At 44.6% G+C, this 13045-nt stretch overlaps 1 protein-coding gene across 9 annotated transcripts in view; it reads left to right on the top strand.

Moving 5' to 3' along the window:
* The window catches only part of Kdm2b (lysine demethylase 2B), a 115566-nt gene that overhangs the window by 5918 nt on the left and 96603 nt on the right, over positions 1 to 13045 (top strand). The gene's annotated exons all lie outside the window — the stretch shown is intronic.

Here is a 13045-nt window from a genome sequence, read left to right as displayed (position 1 = left end):
TGCGTGACTCAGAGATGCTGAACTAGGCAACAGAAGGGAAAAGGGAGAGGCCTTCACTACCACCTGCCCACTTAGACTTTTAACTGCCTCTAAAAAGAAACTCCTCTTGGGAGGGGGCAGGGGCAGGCGGGAGCTTGCAACCCTCTCATTGTGGAGGACAGGTCAGGTTGCAAAGTCCTAAGGAGCCCTGGATCAGAGTGTGTTTGCCATTACATGCTTTTATGAGGCTGATTTGGACCCTAGCCTCCAGCTTGGGTGTCAGCATTGCAATCTTAGATCTCTGTTTTGCGTTTGTTTGTGAGTTACTGGGTAAACACTGGGTGCTTTGTGACCCCTAAAGACTTTCAGGCTCTTTCCAGGGGAGGGATTAGTCCTCCTGCTTCTTCAGGGTTCTAGACAAGCCTAGGGCGGAGCTTGTAAGCCACACCAGGCTCAGCAAATGCCTGTTAACTCCCTGGGCACCTGCAGAGTGTGGCTGAAGACTTGGTGCTCTGAACTCTGGATTAGGCAGCAGGTGGCATTTCAGATCTTAAAAGAAGTCTTCCATTAAATCCATTCTTTCTGGAAAATCTTTCCTTGCCAATGTGGTGGACCTTGAATATGACAGCTATGGTTCCTGCCCTTTTGGTTACGGCAACAGGCAACAAAAAAGTAAACTGCCTATCTTTTCCAGTGTGATAAGAGCTATTGCCACCCTTAATGTGACGGAGCATGGTGGGGCTTATTTTAGGCAAGGTAGTTGGGAAGAGCCTCTGAGTGGCTGGGGGGCATTTGGACAAAAACCTGACTGACAAGAATCAGCCTTGGGAAAGAACATTCAAAGGCACTTTTTTAGTGGGGTGGGGCAGGTCTGGAGATCAAAACCCAGGGCCTCCTGGGTGCTAAGCAAGCATTCTACACATCCCAACATCCAAGGTCTTTTTTTTTTTTTTTTCCTTTTCCTTTGGCAGTTTTAGGGATTGAACCCAAGGTCTCCCACTTGGTAGGCAAGCACTCTACCACCAAGCTATATCCCCACCCCCCCCCCCCCCCAAAAGAACATTCTAGAATATTCTAGGTTGAGAGATGAGCAAGTGCAAATGCCAGGAGGTGAGGATAAGCTCAGTGTGTGGAGGACCTGAGAGAGTGAGGGGAAAGTAATGGGAGAGATGGTGGAAGTTGCAGGGCTAGGTCATTAGGGTCTTATAGGCCCAGGAGGGAATTTGGGTTTGACTCAGTTGCTCTACAACTGAGCTTCATCCTCAGCCAGCCCTTTTATTTTTATTTTGAGACAGGGTCTTGCTAAGTTGCCCAGGCTGGCCTAGAACTTGTGCTTCTCTTGCCTCAGCCTCTGGTGTGATTGGGATCATAGGTGTGTGTCAACAAGCCCAGCTGGAATCAAATAATACTGATCTTTTGTAACTGGGTGCTTTCACCCAGCATGAATCAGTGCTTCGTTCCTTTTTTTTTTTTTTTTTTTGGTACTAGGGATTGCACCCAGCACCTTAACACATGCTAAGCGTGTGTTATAACATATCTAACACATTAGGGGTGTATTCAGTACATCCATTGTATGGATTGACCATGTTCTGTTGATCTACTCATGCACTGATACACATTTTGGTTGTTTCCATTTTGGGAAGTTATGAATAATGCAAGGAATATTCATATAAAAGGTTTTATGTAAACTTACATTTTCATTTCTCTTAATTCTCTATAGTACTAAGGAGTGGAATTACTGGGTCATGTGGTGGTTTAGTCCATTTTCTGTTGCTGTAACAGAATACCCGAGACTGGATAATTTATAAAGAAGAGAGGTTTGTTTTGGTTCATGGTACTAGAGGCTGGGAAGTTCAGGAGCATGGTATTGGCATCTGCTTGGCTTCTAGTGAGAGCATCATACTACTTTACCTCTATCATAGTAACTAATCCAGTCCCATGTGAAAAGCTTTAATCCAATCTTGAGGACTTCACTCCCATGACCCAAACATTTTCCACTGTGTCCCACCTCCCAATACTGCTGCACCAAGGAACTTCTGTGGTACATGGAAACCATAACATATGGTGACAGTGTTAGGCTTCCTGAGGAACTATCAGCCCGGCTTCGCACAGCAGCTCTGCCATTGTACACTCTCATCAGCTATGTATGAGGGTTTTCGTTTTTCCTCATCCTCACCAACACTTATTATTGTCTGCCCCCCAAGCCCCCAAACTGTGGATTGACTCTAGGGATGCTCTACCCACTGAGCTACATCCCCAGCCATTTTTTAAATTTTTTTGTTGTTGTTGAGTGCAGTGGTATACGCCTATAATCCCAGCAGCTCCGGAGGCTGAGGCAGGAAGGTCCCAAATTCCAGGACAGCCTCTGCAATTTAGCAAGGCCTTCAACAACTTAGTGAGACCCTGTCTTAAAGTAAATAATAAAAAGGGCTGGGGATGTTGCTCAGTGGTTAACACCTCTGGGTTTAATCCCTGGCACCAAAAATAAATAAATAAATAGAACAATGAATTTTTGAGATGAGGTCTTGCTTAGTTGCTGAGACTGGCCTCAAACTTGAAATCCTCCTGCCTCAGTCTCCCACATCACTGGGATTACAGGCATGTGCCACCATACCTGGCAATTTTTATTTTTTCTTAAAACTGGATTTCTAGATATGCTGAAGAAGTGAACATCAGAGCTGAAGGGGACAAACTATTCCATCAAGGGCAGAAGATGGGACAGTGTGCCCCTTATTTATTATTTATTTTTTTGTGGGTGGGCGCAGTACCTTTATTTATTTTCATGTGGTGCTGAGGATCGAACCTGGGACCTCACGTGTGCTAGGCGAGCGTTCCGCCCCTGAGCCCCAGCCCCAGCCCCCATGCACCCTTTAAATCAGCTCTGTGTACAGGAACTTGAACTGGTGCCATCCAGCTCAGCCCAGCCTTTGTTGTGTGACAACCTTGCTTTGAGGCCACCTTTGCTACTTAACCGAGTGATTTGGGGAAGCTAATTTGACTAGCTCTTAGTTTCTTCCTCTGATAATGGAGCTAATAACAGAATCTACTTTGAAGAAGGATTATAAGAAAATGAATGAATTCTTAGCATTATGCCCGATAAGGCCCTATTGTTATTATTATAATGTGTATGAGCAAGTATTAAAGCCAAGTTCTCAAATCTGGGGTTGAGGCTTCTTCACAACTTCAGTAATAGCAGCTTTTTTTTTTTTTTTTCTATACTGGGGATGGAACCCAGGGTTGCTCTTGCACTGAGCTACCTCCCCAACCCTTTTTTATTTTGCACCAATGTCTTATGAATCTTCTGTCTCAACCTTCTGCCTCAATTTCCCAGGTCACTGGAATTACAGATGTGTGCCAGTGCACCCGGCAAGATTTCTCAAATAACGTTCCTCACCTGGCCCTTTGGACAGCTTCTCAAGGCTTTTGAGGTTTTTGTTTTACTCTGGATGTGTCCAGCCTATCTCTTCTTCCCTTGAGCCTCATTCTTATCATGGAGGATACAGAAGGATCCAGTTAGATGGTTCCAACATCCTTGTCAGTGCTATTTTGTAGGAGGGCACAGAAAGCAGGAACAGTAAGCCAGCTCCATCTCTCTTGGCATCTGTCATGATCAAATACACGATAAATCGTAAGTGCTTTGGGCAGGCGTGGTGCGCTCTGATGCTGTGAGGGGTGCCCCTGGCTGCAGCCAGTGTGGGGTGTCAAGTGTCCACTTCCATCTGAGTGTACGCAGGCTTCTGGAGAGTGGTGATAGGCACATTTGACAGAAGTGACAAATGTAACTCAAGCTGACCTAAGCAAAACGGAATTTATTGACTTACGTAAGTCCAGTGCGTAATCTACAGGCACAACTAGACTTAGGTGCTCCAAGATGATTCCAGGAGGTTGCCTGTCTTTTCCTGAGTCCTGCTTTGCTTCCTCTTTCTGACTCTTTTGGTTTCAGGCAGGTTTCGCCCCATGTGGGCAAAAAGCTAGAGCCAGTGGCTCCAGGTTAACATCATCCCCGCTCAGGTCCTCCTTCCCCGACCCAGAGACTTCCATGCAGTGTGTCTGGCTTGGCGCTGATAGACTTAGCACAACCCCACAGCTTGTGCTGGGGCCTAGGTCAGCCCCAGCAGAACCAGGCCAACTGAGTTGGGGAAGCAACAGTTCTCCAGGGTTTCTGGGTGACAGAAGTGTCCCTAACATAAACCAGGAGTTCTGCTCAGGAGGGCAGTGTGGGAAGGCTGGCCCAGCCAGGTGGCTGTGTGAGAAAGGTGCTTGGCTAGCTGTTCAGGCCACAGTGTGGGCTGTAGACTCTGCTCAGGGAGGAGGAGGGCAAGTTTAAGGCCATCCTGGGCATTTTATTGGGAACTTGTCTCAAAATAAAATTTAAAAGGGGGCTGGAGATAGAGTTCAGCTTGGGGCCCTGAGTTCAATCTCTAGTAACACAAGGAAAAAAACAAAAAAAACAAAAAATAGTTTCCCTTTCCATAACATTACATTAAAAAAAAAAAAAAAAAAAAACCCAAAAAACACTTAAAGTAAAATGTATGTATAGATAGGTGTTAATTTTTTTCTTTTTTCAGTATTAGAGATTGAACCCAGGGCTTTGCCCACAGTAGGCAAGTGCTTTACAATGAGCTACATCCCTAGCCCTTTAAAAAAAATTTTTTTTTTCTTAATTTTGAGATAGGGTCTTGCTAAGTTGCCCTGACTGGCTCAAACTTTTTCGCCTCCTGAGCAGCTGGGACTGTAGGCATGTACCACCACGCCTGGCCGCTGGAGTCATTTTAAGCCAACACAACAGGGTAGCCAGCACACCAGAATCCGCCTTCGGCCTCATCTGACCCCTCCCCTCCTCTGTCCCCCTAGGGCAGGAGTGAGTTCTGCCGTTTTCCTGCTTTATGTTTGGTGGAATCATCCTGTATGCCCTCTTTTGCTTTTGGCTTCTTGTCACTCAACTTTGTCCACTTTGCTTTTTTTTGGTACTGGGGATTGAACCCAAGGGCTTCACTACTGAGTCACATCGTCAGCCCTGTTTATTTTGAGATAGGGTCTTGCTAAATTGCTCAAGAGCGTTGCTGAATTGCTATGGCTAGCCTTGAATTTGCCATGCTCCCACCTCAGCCTCTGGAGTCTGGGATTACAGGTGTGCACCTGGCAATCAACCTTGCCCTTATGAGATTCACCTACATTATTTGTTGTGTCTGGGTGTTGATATTGTTATTGCTGTGTAGTTCTCCATTATGTGAATATTTTACGATTTATTCATTCTACTATTGATGGGCACCTGGGTAGCTGCCAGTTTAAGGCTATATGTAGAGTGTTGCTGAGAGGATTGTAAAACATGATTTTAGTGAACATACGCATGAACTACCATTAGGCATAGAGTGTGTACGTATGTTCAGTTTTCGCTGATACTGTCAAATAATCATCCTAAGGAATTAGTGCCGATATTCTTATTTTAGCTGTGCTCCCCAGCTGGTGGGTGTAGAGTTGTATCACTGTGTTTTTTTGCATTTCACTAATGACTGATGTAATTGAACTCCACTTCATATGTTTAATGGCTCTTTGGCTGTGCTCTTTTGTGAAATGTTTGATCAAGCCTTTCCCCCATTATTTTAAATAAATACTATTTTATATTTTATGTTTTATTACTATTTTTTTGATCCTAGGAATTGAACTCAGGGCCTCAGGCATGCTAGGCAAGTGCTGTCCACTGAACTACACCCCCAGCCCCTTTTATTCAAGATAGGCTCTCCCTAAATTGCATAGACTGGCCTTGAACTTGTGTTCCTCCTGCCTTGGCCTCCTGAGTAACTGGGATTATAGGTGCATGCCTCCTATGCCTGGAGTAGGCGCTTATTATTTTATTTTATTTTATTTTTTTGCGGTGCTGGGGATTGAACCCAGGGCCTTGTGCTTGCAAGGCAAGCACTCTACCAACTGAGCTATCTCCCCAGCCCTCTCTTATTATTTTTTAGTTGTAGATGGATACGGTGCTTTTACTTATTTATGTGGTGCTAAGAATCAAACCCAGTGCCTCACACATGCCAGGCAGGCACTCTACCCCTGAGCCACAACCCCAGCCCAGTAGGCTCTTATTGATTAGAAGGTACATTTATTTGCTAGAGTTGCCATAACAATGTATCATAGACTGGGAGGCCTTTAATAGCAGAAATTCATTTTCTCACAGTTTGGGAGCCTGAAAAGTCTGAGATCAAGATATTAGCAGGTTGGGTTTCTTTCAGGCCTCTCTTCTTGGCCTCTTGTTGACCATTTTATTCCTGCTTCACATGGTTTTTCCTCTACATGTATCTTTGTCTTCATCTCCTCTTCTTCTTAGGACTCCAGTCATTTTGGATGAGGGCCTGCCCTGAAATATTTCATTTTCACTTAATTATCTCTCTTTTTTTTTTTTTGTACCAGGAATTGAACCAGGGGCACTTGACCACTGAGCCACATCCCCAGCCCCATTTTGTATTTTGTTAGAGACAGGGTCTCTCTGAGTTGCTCAGGGTCTTGATAAATTGCTGACTGTCTTTGAACTCTCGATTCTCCTGTCTCAGGCTCCTGAGCTGCTGGAATTACAGGCCCAGCACTTAATCACCTCTTCAGTGACCCTATTCTCAAACACAGTTATATTCTGAGGTTCTCCTGGGTAATTTGAAAGTAATCTTGGACCTGGCACAATTTCTTTTTCTTTTTCTTTTTTTTTTTTTTTTTGGTACCAGGGATTGAACCCAGGGACACTTAACCACTGAGCCCCATCCCCAGCTCTTTTTAATTTTTTTTTTTTTTTTTTTTGAGGCAGGGTCTTGCTAAGTTGCTTAGGGCCTCACTAAGTTGCTGAGGCTGGTTTTGAACCTATGATCCTCCTGCCTCAGGTGCCTGAGATGCTGGCATTACAGACACTCACCATTTTGCCTGACCTGGCACTTAATTTTAATTCCTTTTTTTTTTTTTTACTGTTTTTGTAGTTGTGTATGGACAGCATGCCTTTATTTGTTTATTTTTATTTGGTGCTGAGGATGGAACCCAGGGCCTCATACATGCTAGGCAAGTGCTCTGCCTCTGAGCTATAGCCCAGCCCTTAATTTTAATTCTTAACAGAGACAATGTAACTTTTCTTGGTTCCTTTTTTGTTTCTTTTGCAGTTCTGGGGATTGACCCCTGAGCATTCTACTGCTGAGCTTTTTATTTTTGTTTAGGGATAGGGTCTTGCTAAATTGCTGATACTGGCCTTGGACCTGCGATCTTCTTGCCTCAGCCCTGTTCCCCCAACAAACTGCAGTGATTACAGGCGTGTACCACTGCACTCCGCAAGTCCATTCAGATTTTTTTGTCTTATTTAAGAAATTTTTGCCTATTCCTGACTCCCTTAGGTTAGAACTTCAACATGTGAATTTTGGGGGAAGACAGGATTTAGCCCTTATCATTAGGATTTTTTATGTATTCTGGATATGAATTTTTTACTAGATATGTATATTAAAGAATCTTCTCTAATTTTATGGGCTGTCTTTTAACATTCTTTCTTTCTTTTTTTGTGCTGGGGATTGAACCGAGGGGTACTCTACTGCTGAGCTACACCCATACCCACAGACCTCTTTATTTTTTGTTTTGAGACAGGTTCTCCATACTTTGCTGAGGGTCTTACATGTTTGCAGAGGCTGGCTTTGAATTTGGAATCTTCTGCTTCAGGCCCCTGAATTGCTGGCATTACAGGCATGTGCTACCATGCCTGGCTGTTAGCTATTATTTATTGTTTATTATTTTTGTGCTGCTGGTGATTGAGCCCAGGGCCTTACCCCAGCCTCCTAAAAATTGAACTATAACCCAGCTTCCTAAAATTCTCTCTCTTTCTCTCTTTTTGGTACCAGCGATTGTACCCAGGGATGCTTAACCACTGAGCCACATTCCCAGCCCTTTTTTGTATTTTATTTAGAGAGAATCTTGCTGAGTTGCTAAGTGCCTTGCTAAGTTGCCACGGTCAGCTTTGAACTCACAATCCTTCTGCCTCAACCTCCTGAGTCGCTGGAAAATTCTCCTTTTTGAGACAGGTTCTTACTATGTTGCCTAGACTGACCCTGGGCTCCTGGGCTCAAGTAATCCTCCTGCCTCAGCCTCCCAAGTAAACTGGGATACAGGAGCATGTGCCCCAAAGAAGTTCTTTCTTGTGGGGAAGGGGGTATTAGGGTATTAGCAATTTAACCCAGTAGCACCTTGCCTCTGAGCAACATTTCCAGTTCTTTTTATTTTGAGACAGGGTCTCACTAAGTTGCTTTGGGCCTTCCTAAATTGCAGAGGCTGGCTTTGAACTTTTGATCCTCCTGTCTCAGCCTCAGAGTCGCTGGGGTCATAGGGGTATGCCATCACATCCAGCTCAAAGTTCTTAATTTTAACAGATACTACTTAGCTTTGCTTTGTCCTTTAGTTCTTCTGAAAAATTTGCTTACTCCAAGGTCAAAAAGATGTTCACATATTTTTCTCAAAAAGCTTTATTGTTTGAACCCTCACTTTTTTATTAATGTGATGCTGGGATTGAACCCAGAGCCTCACGCATGATAGGCAAGTGCTCTGTTACTGAGTTACATCCCCAGCCCTGAACCCTCACATTGAAATCCGTAGTTCATCTGGAATTGATTTTCATGTTTGGTAGGAGATGGGAGTCAGGATTCTTTTTTCCTCCCCATATGGATATCCAGTTGACCCAGCACCATTACTGAAAGGGATACCCTCTCCCCTGGCACTGGAGTGCTCTTTTCTCCTGTATCAGGTGGCTGCATTTGTGGGGCTGTTTCTGGATGCTCTAATTTGTTCCATTTATCCATCTGCCTATCCTGAAGCCGGTGCCACTCTGACTTTTTTTTTTTTTTTTAAGTACTGGGGATTGGATCCTCAGGGGCACTTTCCACCTAGCTACATTCCCCAGCCCTTGTTTTTTTTTTTTTTTTTTTATTTCAAGACAGGGTCTCCTTGAGTTGCTGAGACTGGCCTTGAACTTGTGATCCTCCTCCCTTAGTCTTTCTTTTCTTTTCTTTTTTTTTTTTTTTTTTTTTTTTTTTTTTTTTTTTTTTTTTTTTGGTACTGGGGATCGAACTCAGGGCCTTGTGCTTTCGAGGCAAGCACTCTACCAGCTGAGCTATCTCCCCAGCCCTCTTTTTTTTTTTAACATATTGTCAAGTTTTAATTTCTTCAAATTGGTCTGTAAATTGAACAATCCTAATCAAAACCTCAGCAAGCCCTTTTTTTCTTTTTTGATAGAAATTGACACATTGATCCTGAAATCAACTTTGGGATCATGCATTACATGGACCTGCAAAAGACTTGAAGTAGGCAAAAAAAAAAAAAAAAAACAGACTTTAAACTTATACATAAAGCCACAGTAATCAGAACATGTGGTATTGACTTAAGGACAGACTACAGATCAATGGAACAGAATAGTGTGTTCAAAAATAAATTTATGGCAAGTTGAAAATTGACAAAGACGCCAAGGAAATTCAGTGTTGAAGGGATATTTTAAACCCTTTGTGTTGGTCAATATGAGTTATATATGTATGTATATGCATACATATATGTACTAAAGGTCACTGAAGTTAACCTTTTAGAAGGTAAAATGGTATTTTTTTTTTTTTTTTTGCTTTAGTTTTTCTTGGTTTTTGTTTGTTTGTTTTGGGTGGTGCTGGGAATTGAACCTAGGACAAGCTCTCTATCACTGAGGTATGCCCAACCCGTTTCCCATTTTATAGATATCAGAACCGAGGCTCAGGGCCAGGGGATATAGCTTGGTGGTAGAGTGCTTGCCTAGCATTCATGAGTCCTGGGGCTTTGGTGCCCATTACCACAAAAGCACCAGAAACAAACCCTGAGGCTCAGGGTGTCTTGACCGTGGTCATGTAGGTAGTGAGTGTGTTCCGGATCTGACTGGCCGCAGCACCGGCCATCTTACCTTGTGCGCGGCACTGTGGCTGGCTCTCATTCTCTCCTCATCCAGGTTTCCCTTGCTGTTTGTTGTCTTGGGTAACTTTGTAGATTTTCTTGCTTGGTTGGGTTTACTCAGATTTGTCAGTCTACATTTGTGTCCCCTGAGCCCCTGTGATGGTCAGGGTTTTGCCACAGAGATCAGTCTGGGGTCATTTAAAAAGGTGCTGAGATGCTAGTCATGATGGCACATGCTCATAGTCCCAGCTACAGGAGGCTCGCAAGTTCAAGGCCAGCCTTGGCAACTTAGTGAGACTCTGTCTCAAATAAAATATAAATAGAAAGGGCTGGGGCTGGGGCTCATGGTATAGAGCCCCTATGTTCAACTCCCAGTTCTGAGAAAACAAAAACAACAACAAAAGCAAACAGGTGTCGAGGTGGGGAACCTGAAAACTGCAGGGCCTAGGAACACTCGAGCGCGTTGGCACCCGTTCTCTCCTTTCATAATGAGGAAACTGAGCTCTTGACTGGGGAGGCTTGTCCTTTGTTGTGCAGTGACTCCTGATCTCATTGCTTCTCCTTTCCTGTGTTCTTGAACTCTCAGTTTGGAACAGGGTCTTCAAGAGAACCCCTGCTATCAAGTTTACTAAGGACTTTCAATAATGGTGTTGGGTCTTGTATCTCTGCTTTACAGAGGAGACTGAGGCCCAGAGAGGTTCAGGGACATACCCAAGGCCTCATTGCCAGAAACAGTAGGGTTGAGGTGGATTTGAACCCGGAGCCAGTTATTCCCCCAACACATGCTGCTAGTGTTAGATGGTCGTGGAGCTACTCCCAAGGAGCAGGACGTAAAACCAGATCAGAAGCCTGGGAGTGACAAATGGCATTCCAGGACTGCAGAGGGGAACAGCTCTGTGACCTTTCTGAAGAAGCAGGTTTGAGGGGGAGTTTGGGGTCAGTGCTTGTGTATGCTTCCTGTTAGCCTTCAAGGTGACTTTGAGCAGTGTCCTCTGGCTCTGCGTCCTTGGCTCTTGGAGCCGACAGATGGCTTCAGAGCACGGGCCACAGGGCCCTGGATTAATTTCTGTAGCTGGAGTCTGTTGCATGTGTGCACTGTGAGACCTGGAGGGAGCGAGGGAGGGATGGGGCAGAGGGAGAAGGAACAGGGAAGCTGCTGGCCTACTTAGGAACTCCCAGCTTTGCTTGCAGGTGGAACATTTCCCCCAGGAACACATTGATTTCAGGGCCCAAGAGTTCCAGTATTGTGGATCCTTTACTGGTTCCAACGGGCAGCTTTTCCCTGTCACCTGCTCCAGGGGTGACTTCTCCCACCCCAGCAATCTGTCCCTTTTGTCCCTTTGGGGCACTTACCTCCTCCTCCTGGTGCTGAGCCTCTTGCTGAAAGACCTGGCCCAAATTTCCTCCAGTTAACACTGACGGGAAAGGAAGTGAGTATTCAGGAACTGGACCAACAGTCAGTATGTCAGCCCTGAGAAAGGACCTAAAAACCACCCAGTGACTGTCAGGGAAGTCCCGGGAACCTGGTCTGAATTCCGAGGTCGCTGCCTTCTGCTCCATCCTGAACGACTTGTTGTCATTTATGAATTTGACTTTTGGCAAAGCTTCTGTTTGAAGAAATAGTTCTTTGGCAAAGGGAAAAAAATAAGTATAAAGGCTTCTTCCTGCCTTTACACAGGAGCCAACTGAAGCCTAGAAAGGGGTCTTTCAGGTTGCTGAGCCTAGAACTCAGTCTAGGGCTCTTGGCACTGGCCCGGGTGCCCTCCTTGTAGGCAGCCTTGGTGCAATCCGTGGCCTCCTGTGGGCCTCGATTATGGGAAGAGGTTAGGCACTCCTGCCTCCAGCCTGGTTCTTCACAGGGGAATGAAGGGGCCCTGGTGGGGTTGGTGACTCGTGTTAAAATCGGGGTGCCAGGAAGTTCACATAAGGGGAGAAAGAGCCCCCTTTCCCTTTTGGTCAACCTGGGGCACCTCCCCTGTTTTCAGAACTTCCCATAGGCCCAGACTTCCTAGGTGGCTAAGTATATTACAGACCCTAACCTGTGCCAGTTGCTGTGTTAGGTGCTTAACATTATGACCCTTTTTATAAATAAAGTTCTTTTAATTCTAGAAAGAATTTGTGAGTTCTTTAAGCCAGGTCTAGTAAGTAGCAGAACTGGAGTTTAAAAAAAAATGAAAATTTTCTATTGCAGAATTTTCCTTTTTTTCCCCCAGAGCTTAGGGATGGAACACAGAACCTTGTACGTGGCAGGCAAATGCTGTACCACTGAGCTAGCTCCTCAGCCTGAGAATTTAAAATAACACACAAGAGTAGACAAAGTATCATGAACTCCGATGTACCCATCACCTGGGCCTGGTACCTGATCCTCCATGGTCCATCCTGCCCCATCGCAGTTACGTCTACTTCCTCCTTACCTGCAGTGTTAGAAGCTTATCCAGACATTACACCATTGCGTGCTTTTCAGTTTACAATTCTAAATGAGAAGGAATTTTAAGAAATAAGCACATTACTAAGATCACCCCTAATCTTTTAAAATACTACTTCTTTTGTTTCGATACCAGGAATTGAACCCAGGAGCACTTACTTAACCACTGAGCTACATCCCCAGCCCCTTTTTCATGTTTTATTTTGAGACAGGGTCTCACTGAATTGCCTGGAACTTGCAATCCTCCTGCCTCAGCCTCTCAGCCTCTGGGATTATATAGGTGTGTGCTACCTTGCCCAACTTTTGTTGTTGTTGTTGTTGTAGATGGACAATATGCCTTTATTTTATGTTTTTTTTTTTAAGCTGTGCTAAGGATCAAACCCAGTAGTGCCTCACCCATGCTAGGCAAGACCTCTGCCACTGAGCAACAGCTCCAACCCTTTTCTTTTTTCTTTTTTTTCTGATAGTCATATGAATCAGAAATATTAATAAGGTGACTACTTTGAACCGTTAAGTGTTCGAAGTCTCTGGTGGCATCCTGTAGAGTTGTGTAACATGCCCTTCTATCCTCTGACATTCCTGTGAGTTGATAGTTGCATGTGATGGTCCCTCTTAGGGTACAGCTCAGTGGTAGGGCATTACCACGCATGCCCAATGCCTTGCACCACCAAAAAAGAAAAAAAAAAAATAAAGAAAGAAAGAAAGAAGGAAGGAAAGCCC

Source organism: Sciurus carolinensis, chromosome 8, assembly GCF_902686445.1.
Source record: "Sciurus carolinensis chromosome 8, mSciCar1.2, whole genome shotgun sequence".
Classification (NCBI taxonomy): Eukaryota; Metazoa; Chordata; class Mammalia; order Rodentia; family Sciuridae; genus Sciurus; species Sciurus carolinensis.
This window is presented reverse-complemented; position numbering and strand designations above follow the sequence as displayed.